At 38.7% G+C, this 11,977-nt stretch overlaps 1 non-coding gene across 1 annotated transcript; it reads right to left on the bottom strand.

Moving 5' to 3' along the window:
- Positions 1–2,360: 2,360 nt before the first annotated feature.
- LOC112704356 (small nucleolar RNA R71) lies at positions 2,361–2,468 on the bottom strand. The gene has a single exon (XR_003154984.1). It is a non-coding gene; the product is annotated as a small nucleolar RNA R71 (small nucleolar RNA).
- Positions 2,469–11,977: the final 9,509 nt, after the last annotated feature.

The raw sequence follows: 11,977 nt of genomic DNA, 5'->3' as shown, positions 1-11,977 counted from the left end.
CAATTTTGCCTATCAAGTTTTTGGTGCCGTTGTCGGGGATTGTTCGAGTTTGGACAACTGATGGTTCATCTTGTTGCTCAGATTAGGTAATTTTTTTTGTTTTATTTTCAAGAATTTTTCAAAAAAATCTTTCAAAAATTTCTCATCTGTTTTCGAAAATTATTCTAAATTTTTAAGAATGAATTCTAGTGTTTCATGAAGCATGTTGAAGCCTGGCTGGCTGTAAAGCCATGTTCAATTATTTTGGACTGAGGCTTCCAATCATCAGCATAGAGGCAAGTTAATTGAAATATTCTAAAGCTGGCTGGCCATTAAGCCATGTCCAATCCTTGGATTGGAGCTTCAGGCTAACATTGAAAGATTCTTGGAATTCTTATTAAAAATTTTGAGTTTCTTATTTTCTTTTTCCTATATGTTTTTCGAAAAAAATAATAAAAGAAAATACAAAAAATTAATAAAATCATAAAATCAAAAAATATTTTGTGTTTCTTGTTTGAGTCTAGTGTCATGTTTTAAGTTTGGTGCAATTGCATATTCATCTTATTCTTGCATTTTTCGAAAATTCATGCATTCATATTGTTCTTCATGATCTTCAAGTTGTTCTTGGTAAGTCTTCTTGTTTGATCTTTAAATTTTCTTGTTTTGTGTTGTATGATATTTTTCATGTGCATTTTTGCATTCATAGTGTCTAAGCATAAAAGATCTCTAAGTTTGGTGTCTTGCATGTTTTCTTTGCATAAAAATTTTTTCAAAAATATGTTCTTGATGTTCATCATGATCTTCAAAGTGTTCTTGGTGTTCATCTTGACATTCATAGTGTTCTTACATGTATCATGTGTTTTGATTCATAATTTTCATGTTGTGAGTCATTTTCATGTTTTTATCTCTCATCATTAAAAATTCAAAAAATAAATAAATAAATATCTTTTCCTTATTTTTCTCATAAATTTCAAAAATTTGAGTTGAATTAGTCAAAATTTTTTTAAACTTAGCTATTTCTTATAAGTCAAGTCAAATTTTCAATTTAAAAATCTTATCTTTTCAAAACTTTTTTCAAAAATCAAATCTTTTTCATTTTTCTTACTATTTTTCAAAAATTTTTAATTTAATTTTCAAAATCTGTTTCTTATCTTCATCTCAAAATTTCAAAAACTTTACTAACAATTAATGTGATTAATTCAAAAATTTGAAGTTTGTTACTTTCTTGTTAAGAAAGGTTCAATCTTTAAATTCTAAGAATCATATCTTTTAGTTTCTTGTTAGTCAAATAATTAAATTTTAATTTTAAAAATCAATTCTTTCTTCAAAATATCTTTTTAATCATATCTTTTCAAATGATATCTTTTTCAAAAATTTGATTTCAAAATATCTTTTCTAACTTCTTACCTTTTTTAAAAATTGATTTTTAAATCTTTTTCAACTAACTAATTGACTTTTTGTTTATTTCTTATCTTTTTCAAAATCACCTTAACTACTTTTTCCTCGCTAATTTTCGAAAATTTCTCCTCCTTTTTAAAATTCTTTTTTTTAAACTAATTAATTGTTTTAAATTTTAATTTTAATTATTTTTTCTCTCTTATTTTTCAAAAATCACCAACTTTTTTTCAAAATTTATTTTCGAAATTTTCTCTCCCTCATCTTATTCTATTTATTTATTTATTTACTAACACTTCTCTTCATCTCAAAGAATTTGAACCTATCTTCACCCTTGTGTTTGGATTCTTACATTTTCCTTCTTCTATTCCCTTCTTCTTCTACTAACATAAAGGAATCTCTCTACTGTGGTAAAGAGGATCCCTATTATTATTTTCTGTTCCCTTCTTTTTCATATGAGCAGGAGCAAGGACAAGAATATTCTTGTTGAAGCAGATCCTGAACCTGAAAGGACTCTGAAGAGGAAACTAAGAGAAGCTAAATTACAACAGTCCAGAGACAACCTTACAAAAATTTTCGAAAAGGAAGAGGAGATGGCAGCCGAAAATAATAATGCAAGGAGGATGTTTGGTGACTATACTACACCTACTTCCAAATTTGATGGAAGAAGCATCTCAATCCCTACCATTGGAGCAAACAATTTTGAGCTGAAACCTCAACTAGTTGCTCTACTGTAACAGAACTGCAAGTTCCATGGACTTCCATCAGAAGATCCCTACCAGTTTTTAACTGAGTTCTTGCAGATCTGTGAGACTGTTAAGACTAATATAGTAGATTCTGAAGTCTACAGGCTCATACTTTTTCCCTTTGCTGTAAGAGACAGAGCTAGAATATGGTTGGATTCACAACCTAAAGATAGCCTGGACTCATGGGATAAGCTGGTCGTGGCCTTTTTGGCTAAGTTCTTTCCTCCTCAAAAGCTGAGCAAGCTTAGAGTGGATGTTCATACCTTTAAACAAAAAGATGGTGAATCCCTCTATGAAGCTTGGGAAAGATACAAGCAGCTAACCAAAAGGTGTCCTTCTGACATGCTTTCAGAGTGGAACATTCTGGATATATTCTATTATGTTCTATCTGAGTTCTCCAAGATGTCATTGGACCATTCTGCAGGTGGATCCATTCACCTAAAGAAAACGCCTGCAGAAGCTCAAGAACTTATTGACATGGTTGCAAATAACCAATTCATGTACACTTCTGAGAGGAATTTCGTGAATAATGGGATGCCTCAGAGGAAGGGAGTTCTTGAAATTGATGCTCTGAATGCCATATTGGCTCAGAATAAAATGTTGACTCAGCAAGTCAACATGATTTCTCAAAGTCTGAATGGATGGCAAAATGCATCCAACAGTACTAAAGAGGCATCTTCTAAAGAAGAAGCTTATGATCCTGAGAACCCTGCAATGGCAGAGGTAAATTACATGGGTGAACCTTATGGAAACACCTATAATTCATCATGGAGAAATCATCCAAATTTCTCATGGAAGGATCAACAAAAGCCTCAACAATGCTTAAATAATGGTGGAAGAAATAGGCTCAGCAATAGCAAGCCTTTTCCATCATCTTCTCAGCAACAGACAGAGAATTCTGAACAGAGCCCCTCTAACTTTGCAAACATCATCTCTGATCTGTCTAAGGCCACTTTAAGTTTCATGAGTGAAACAAGGTCCTCCATCAGAAATTTGGAGACACAAGTAGGATAGCTGAGTAAGAAAATCAATGAAACTCCTCCTAATACTCTCCCAAGCAGCACTGAAGAGAATCCAAAAAGAGAGTGCAAGGCCATTGACATAATCAACATGGCCAAACCTAGGGAGGAAAGAGAGGACGTGAATCCCAATGAGGAAGACCTCATGGGACATCTCTCAAGCAAGAAGGAGCCCCCTATTGAAGACCCAAAGGGATCTGAAGGTCATATAGAGACCATAGAGATCCCATTAAACCTCCTTCTGCTATTCATGAGCTCTGAAAACCATTCTTTCTCTGAAGAGGATGAAGATGTAACTGGAGAGCAAGTTGCTCAATATCTAGGAGCCATCATAAAGCAGAATGCCAAATTGTTTGGTAATGAGACTTGGGAAGGTGAACCTCCCTTGCTCATTAATGAACTAGATACATGGATTCAGCAAACTTTACCTCAAAAGAGACAAGATCCTGGCAAATTTTTAATACCCTGTACCATAGGCACTGGTGGACGAAATTGTATCTCTTTATAGAATATGATAATAGAGCCTTCGTCCAACTAACCAGCAAGTGCACTGGGTCGTCCAAGTAATACCTTACGTGAGTAAGGGTCGATCCCACGGAGATTATTGGTTTGAAGCAATCAATACTTATTTTATTAATCTTAGTCAGGAGACTAAAGAAGTTATTTGGATTTATTTGTAAAAAGCCAAACTACAAATTTCATAAAATTGTAAGTTAAAATAATAGAGTTACTTATTGTGCAGTAATGAGAAACATGTTGGAGTTTTGGAGATGCTTTGTCCTTTGAATTTCTACTTCTCCTTGAGATCCTCTTCTCACACGCAAGTTCCTTCCATGGCAAGCTCTATGTAGGGCATCGCCGTTGTCAGTGGCTACTTCCCATCCTCGCAGTGAAAACTATGCTCACGCACTCTGTCACAGTACGGCTAATCACCGGTTGGTTCCCGCTCCTACTGGAATAGAATCCCTCTTTTGCGTCTGTCACTAACGCCCAGCAGGTTAAAGTTTGAAGCACATCACAGTCATTCAATCCCAGAATCCTACTCGGAATACCACAGACAAGGTTTAGACTTTCCGGATTCTCATGAATGCCTCCATCCATCTAGCTTATACCACGAAGATTCTGTTGGGGAATCTAAGAGATATTCATTCAGTCTGATGTAGAACGGAGGTGGTTGTCAGGCACACGTTCATGGATTGAGGAAGGTGATGAGTGTCACGGATCATCACCTTCTCCACAGTTAGGCACGAATAAACATCTTAGATAAGAACAAGCATGTTTGAATGGAAAACAAAGGAATTGTATTAAATCATCGAGACGCTGCAGAGCTCCTCACCCCCAACAATGGGGTTTAGAGACTCATGCCGTCAAAGAGTATGTAATTCAGATCTGAAAATGTCATGAGGTACAAGAAATGTCTGTAAAAGTTGTTTTTATAGTCAACTAATAAACTAGGGTTACAGAAAATGAATAAACTAGGATAGTTGGTGCAGAAATCCACTTCTGGGGCCCACTTGGTGTGTGCTGGGGCTGAGACTAAAGCTTTCCACGTGCAAAGGCCTTTCTTGGCGTCAAACTTCAGGTTATGACGTGTTTTGGGCGTTCAACTCCGGATACTGACGTTTTTCTGGCGTTTAACTCCAGACAGCAGCATGAACTTGGCGTTTAACGCCAAGTTACGTCGTCTATCCTCGCTCAAAGTATGGACTATTATATATTGCTGGAAAGCCTGGATGTCTACTTTCCAACGCCGTTGAGAGCGCGCCAATTGGACTCCTGTAGCTCCAGAAAATCCATTTCGAGTGCAGGGAGGTCAGGATCCAACAGCATCAGCAGTCCTTTTTCAGCCTAAGTCAGATTTTTGCTCAGCTCCCTCAATTTCAGCCAGAAAATACCTGAAATCACAGAAAAACACACAAACTCATAGTAAAGTCCAGAAATATGATTTTTGCCTAAGAACTAATAATATTCTACTAAAAACTAACTGAAACATGCTAAAATCTACATGAAATTACCCCCAAAAAGCGTATAAAATATCCGCTCATCACAACACCAAACTTAAACTGTTGCTTGTCCTCAAGCAACTAGATGAATAAAATAGGTTCTAATAGAAATAAAGAAATAACAATATTCTCGAGTTTTAAATGAGGTTCAGATTCTTATTAGATGAGCGGGGCTTGTAGCTTTTTGTCTCTGAACAGTTTTGGCATCTCCCTGTATCTTTAAATTTTCAGAATGATTGGCATCCTTAGGAACTCAGAATTCAGATAGTATTGTTGATTCTCCTAGTGTAGTATGTTGATTCTTGAACACAGTCATTTTATGAGTCTTGGCTGTGGCCCTAAGCACTTTGTCTTCCAGTATTACCACCGGATACACAAATGCCACAGACACATAACTGGGTGAACCTTTTCAGATTATGACTCAGCTTTGCTAGAGTCCCCAGTCAGTGGTGTCCAGAGCTCTTAAGCACACTCTTTTGCTTTGGATCACGACTTTAACCACTCAGTCTCAAGCTTTTCACTTGGACCTTCATGACACAAGCACATGGTTAGGGACAGCTTGGTTTAGCCGCTTAGGCCTGGATTTTTATTTCCTTGGGCCCTCCTATCCATTGATGCTCAAAGCCTTGGATCCTTTTTATTCTTGGCTAGTGCCCATGGCTTGTGAATATTGTGTTTGTTTTTTTTTTTTTTTGAACTGCTTTTTCTTGCTTCAAGAATCAATTTCATGATTTTTCAGATCATGAACAATATTTTTCGTGTTCCTCATCCTTTCAGGAGCCAATATTCATCAAATTCAAAGTACATATTATGCACTGTTCAAGCATTCATTCAGAGAACAAAAAGTATTGCCACCACATATAATTAATTATAAATTTTATTATTAAGAACTCGAAAAATATAGATTACTTCTTTATTCTAAAAAAAATCTACTACTTTATTCATGCCTAATGATGATGAGAAAAATAAATTATAGCTTAATTTGGAATAAAATCAAAATAGACATCCTAATTACTACTAAATATCTTCTAACGTGAATTTTTATAATAATACTATCACAGAGTTAAAGCTAGAATTAGAACTTAACAACCTATATTTTGGGGAGTGGATGTTCCTCTAGTCTGTAGGGTGCCTTCAAGAATTAATTTCTGACGCTTCTGCTCCCTTAAGTTCACATCCTTGCTCTTCTTGTTCCCTTAGGTGCCATGATCTTGATGAGTTTTAGCTCAGTGATCATGGCAACTCACACCAAACTTAGAGGTTTGCTTGTCCTCAAGCAAAAGAAATGACAGGAGAGGAATAGAGGGAAAGGCAATTTTGAAATTCAGAAGATATGATGAGTTGAAAAAGATTTGAAAAAGATTTAGATTGGAAAAAGACTTGGGCTTATGAATTAAGATATATTTGATATTTTTGAAAAAAGGGATTTTAGAAATTAGTGTTTTTAGAAATTAGGATTAAAAATTTTGGAATTGAAGGATGACATTTTGAAATATGTTTATGCAAGAAATCATGAATTGAAACATAAAAATTTAGAAAAATTATAAAGAAAAACGAATTTTACCTCCTCCCCACCATCCTGGCGTTAAACGCCCAAACGATGCATGTTTTGGGCGTTTAACGCCCAAATGCTGCTTCTCCTGGGCGTTCAACGCCCAGCTGATGCTTCTTTCTGGCGTTGAACGCCCAGATGGCTACCCTTACTGGCGTTGAACGCCCAGTGGGTGCTTCTTTTGGGCGTTCAACGCCCAAAATGTTTCTCACTGGCTTTTTCACGCCAGTGAGCTTCCAAATTTCCCTGTAACTCTGTGCCTTCAACCAATTGCTATTTCACCTTTTGAAGATACTGTAGCATCTACCTGTAAAACGAATAAAATTAAATTTTGTGATTGGCTGGGTTGCCTCCCAGCAAGCGCTTCTTTAATGTCATGAGCTGGACTATTACTGAGCTTTTAATCAAGTCTCAGTTTTGAGCATTCTTGCTCAAAATTGCCTTCAAGATAATGTTTAACTCTCTGTCCATTAACAATGAACCTTTTGTTAGATTCATTATCCTGAAGCTCTACGTATCCATATGGTGATACACTTGTAATGACATATGGACCTCTCCACCGGGATTTTAATTTCCCAGGGAATAATTTGAGCCTAGAATTAAATAGCAGAACTTTCTGCCCCGGCTCAAAGACTCTGGATGACAATTTCTTATCATGCCATCTTTTCGCTTTCTCTTTGTAAATCTTTGCATTTTCGAAAGCATTGAGTCTAAATTCCTCTAGCTCATTTAGCTGGAGCAATCGTCTTTCTCCAGCTAACTTGGCATCAAGGTTCAGGAATCTGGTTGCCCAGTAGGCCTTGTGTTCCAGTTCCACTGGCAAGTGACATGCCTTTCCATACACAAGCTGGTATGGAGAGGTCCCTATAGGGGTCTTAAATGCTGTTCTGTATGCCCACAGAGCATCATCCAAGCTTCTTGCCCAATCCTTTCTACGGTTAATTACAGTCCGTTCCAGGATTCTTTTGAGTTCTCTATTTGAGACTTCAGCTTGCCCATTAGTTTGTGGATGATATGGAGTAGCTACCCTGTGGTTGACTCCATAACGTACCAGAGCAGAGTAAAGCTGTTTATTACAGAAATGAGTGCCCCCATCACTGATTAATACTCTAGGGACACCAAATCTGCTGAAGATATGTTTCTGGAGGAATTTCAACACTGTTTTAGTGTCATTAGTGGGTGTTGCAATAGCCTCCACCCATTTGGATACATAATCCACTGCCACCAGAATATAAGTGTTTGAGTATGATGGTGGGAAAGGTCCCATGAAGTCAATGCCCCATACATCAAACAACTCAATCTCCAAGATTCCTTGTTGAGGCATGGCATAACTGTGAGGTAGGTTGCCTGATCTTTGGCAACTGTCACAATTAAGCACAAATGCTCGGGAATCTTTATAGAGAGTAGGCCAGTAGAAGCCACTTTGGAGGACTCTTGTGGCTGTTCGCTCACTTCCAAAATGTCCTCCATACTGTGATCCATGGCAATGCCAAAGGATCTTCTGTGCTTCCTCTTTAGGCACACATCTACGGATTACTCCGTCTGCACATCTCTTGAAGAGATATGGTTCATCCCAAAGATAGTACTTTGCATCTGTGATTAATTTCTTTGATTGCACCCTACTGTACTCTTTGGGTATGAATCTCACTGCCTTGTAGTTTGCAATGTCTGCAAACCATGGCACTTCCTGGATGGCAAACAGTTGCTCATCCGGAAAGGTTTCAGAGATCTCAGTGAGAGGGAGGGACGCCCCTTCTACTGGTTCTATTCGGGACAGGTGATCTGCTACTTGATTTTCTGTCCCTTTTCTGTCTCTTATTTCTATATCAAACTCTTGCAGAAGCAACACCCATCTGATGAGTCTGGGTTTTGAATCCTGCTTTGTGAGTAGATATTTAAGAGCAGCATGATCAGTGTACACAATCACTTTTGATCCTACTAAGTAGGATCTAAATTTGTCAATGGCGTAAACCACTGCAAGTAGCTCTTTTTCTGTGGTTGTGTAATTCTTCTGTGCATCATTGAGCACACGGCTGGCATAGTAAATGACATGCAGAAGCTTGTCATGCCTTTGTCCCAACACTGCACCAATGGCATGGTCACTGGCATCACACATTAGTTCAAATGGTAATGTCCAGTCTGGTGCAGAGATGATTGGTGCTGTAACCAATTTAGCTTTCAGAGTTTCAAATGCCTGTAGACACTCTTCATTAAAGATGAATGGCGTGTCTGCAGCTAGCAGGTTGCTCAGAGGTTTGGCGATTTTTGAAAAATCCTTTATAAACCTCCTATAGAACCCTGCATGTCCCAGAAAGCTTCTGATTGCCTTAACATTAGCAGGTGGTGGTAATTTTTCAATTACTTCCACCTTAGCTTGGTCCACCTCTATCCCCTTGTTCGAAATTTTGTGCCCAAGGACAATTCCTTCAGCCACCATAAAGTGAAATTTTTCCCAGTTTAAAACCAGGTTAGTCTCTTGGCATCTTTTCAGAACAAGTGCTAAATGGTTAAGGCAGGAGCTGAATGAGTCTCCAAACACTGAAAAGTCATCCATGAAGACTTCCAGAAATTTTTCCACCATATCAGAGAAAATAGAGAGCATGCACCTTTGAAAAGTTGCAGGTGCATTGCACAGGCCAAATGGCATCCTTCTGTATGCAAATACTCCAGATGGACATGTGAAGGCCGTTTTCTCCTGATCCTGGGGATCTACTGCAATTTGATTATAACCTGAATATCCATCCAGGAAGCAGTAGTACTCATGACCTGCTAGTCTTTCTAGCATCTGGTCTATGAATGGTAAAGGAAAATGATCCTTTCTGGTGGCTGTATTGAGTCTTCTGTAATCAATGCACATACGCCATCCTGTAACTGTCCTTGTAGGAACCAGTTCATTTTTTTCATTATGAACCACTGTCATGCCACCCTTCTTAGGGACAACTTGAACAGGGCTCACCCAGGGGCTGTCTGATATAGGATAAATAATCCCAGCCTCTAGTAATTTAGTGACCTCTTTTTGCACCACTTCTTTCATAGCTGGGTTCAGCCGCCTTTGTGGTTGAACCACTGGCTTGGCGTCATCCTCCAACAAGATTTTGTGCATGCATCTGGCTGGGCTAATGCCCTTAAGATCACTAATGGACCACCCAAGAGCTGTCTTGTGCGTCCTTAGCACTTGAATTAGTGCTTCCTCTTCCTGTGGCTCTAAGGTAGAGCTTATAATTACAGGAAAGGTTTCACCTTCTCCCAGAAATGCATATTTCAGGGATGGTGGCAATGGTTTGAGCTCGGGTTTTGGAGGTTTCTCCTCTTCTTGAGGGGTTTTCAGAGGTTCTATTATCTTCTCTGATTCCTCCAAATCAGGCTGAACATCTTTAAAGATGTCCTCCAGCTCTGATTCGAGACTCTCAGCCATATTGACCTCTCTTACCAGAGAATCAATAAGATCAACACTCATGCAGTCATTTGGGGTGTCTGGATGTTGCATGGCTTTAACAACATTCAACTTGAACTCCTCCTCATTGACTCTCAAGGTTACTTCCCCTTTTTGGACATCAATGAGGGTTCGGCCAGTTGCTAGGAAAGGTCTTCCTAGAATGAGAGTTGCACTCTTGTGCTCCTCCATTTCCAGCACCACAAAGTCAGTAGGAAAGGCAAATGGCCCAACCTTGACAATCATGTCTTCAATCACGCCTGATGGGTATTTAATGGAGCCATCAGCAAGTTGAAGACATATCCTGGTTGGTTTGATTTCTTCAGTCAAACCAAGCTTCCTGATAGTAGATGCAGGTATTAGGTTGATACTTGCCCCAAGATCACATAAAGCTTGCTTGGTACAATTACCCTCTAATGTGCATGGTATCATAAAGCTCCCAGGATCTTTAAGCTTCTCAGGTAAGCTTTTCAGAATGACTGCACTGCATTCTTCAGTGAGGTAAACTTTTTCAGTTTCCCTCCAATCCTTCTTATGACTTAAGATCTCTTTCATGAACTTAGCATAAGAGGGTATTTGCTCAAGTGCTTCTGCAAACGGAATCTTTATTTCAAGAGTCCTGAGATAGTCTGCAAAGCGGGCAAATTGCTTATCCTATTCCGCTTGGCAGAGTTTTTGAGGATAAGGCATTTTGGCTTTGTATTCCTCAACCTTAGTTGCTGCAGGTTTATTACCTACAGAAGTGGGTTGGGAAGCCTTTTTAGAAGGGTTGCTATCAGTACTTGTATGTGACTGATCACCCACTGGCATTTGAATGCCAGGTGTGGAAGCTGGAGTGGCGTTAAACGCCACCTCCTTGCTTGTTACTGGCGTTTGAACGCCAGAACCATGTTCCTTTTGGGCGTTCAACGCCAGATCCATGCTTGTTCCTGGCGTTGAACGCCAGGAATGAGCATGGTTTGGGCGTTCAGCGCCAGCTTTATCCCTCTCTGGGCTCTGCTTGTCCTTAGAGGGATTTTGAGTAGCTATTTGTTCATTTCCTGTCTTCTTGCTGCTTTGAAGTGAGGTATTTAATGTTTTCCCACTTCTTAATTGAACTGCTTGGCATTCATCTGCTATTTGTTTTGACAGTTGCTTTTCTGTCTGTTTTAGTTGCACTTCCATGTTCCTGTTAGCCATTCTTGTTTCCTGTAACATTTCCTTGAATTCGGCTAGCTGCTGAGTTAGAAAGTCTAATTGCTGATTGAATTCATTAGCCTGATCCACCGGACTGAGTTCTGCAGTTACTGTTTTAGCCTCTTCTTTCATGGAAGATTCACTGTTCAGATACAGATGCTGATTTCTAGCAACTGTATCAATGAGCTCTTGAGCTTCTTCAATTGTTTTTCTCATGTGTATAGATCCACCAGCTGAGTGGTCTAGAGAAATCTGAGCTTTTTCTGTAAGCCCATAGTAGAAGATGTCTAACTGCACCCATTCTGAAAACATTTCAGAGGGGCATTTTCTTAGCATCTCTCTGTATCTCTCCCAAGCATCATAAAGGGATTCATTATCTCCTTGTTTGAAGCCTTGGATGCTTAGCCTTAGCTGTGTCATCCGTTTGGGAGGGAAATAGTGATTCAGGAATTTTTCTGACAGCTGTTTCCATGTTTTTATGCTGTTTTTAGGCTGGTTATTTAACCACCTCTTAGCTTGATCTTTTACAGCAAATGGAAACAGTAGTAATCTGTAGACATCCTGATCCACTTCCTTATCATGTACTGTATCAGCAATTTGCAGAAATTGTGCCAGAAACTCTGTAGGTTCTTCATGTGGAAGACCAGAATACTGGCAGTTTTGCTGCACCATGA

The sequence above is a fragment of the Arachis hypogaea genome, chromosome 7, assembly GCF_003086295.3.
Source record: "Arachis hypogaea cultivar Tifrunner chromosome 7, arahy.Tifrunner.gnm2.J5K5, whole genome shotgun sequence".
NCBI classification, from domain to species: domain Eukaryota; kingdom Viridiplantae; phylum Streptophyta; class Magnoliopsida; order Fabales; family Fabaceae; genus Arachis; species Arachis hypogaea.
This window is presented reverse-complemented; position numbering and strand designations above follow the sequence as displayed.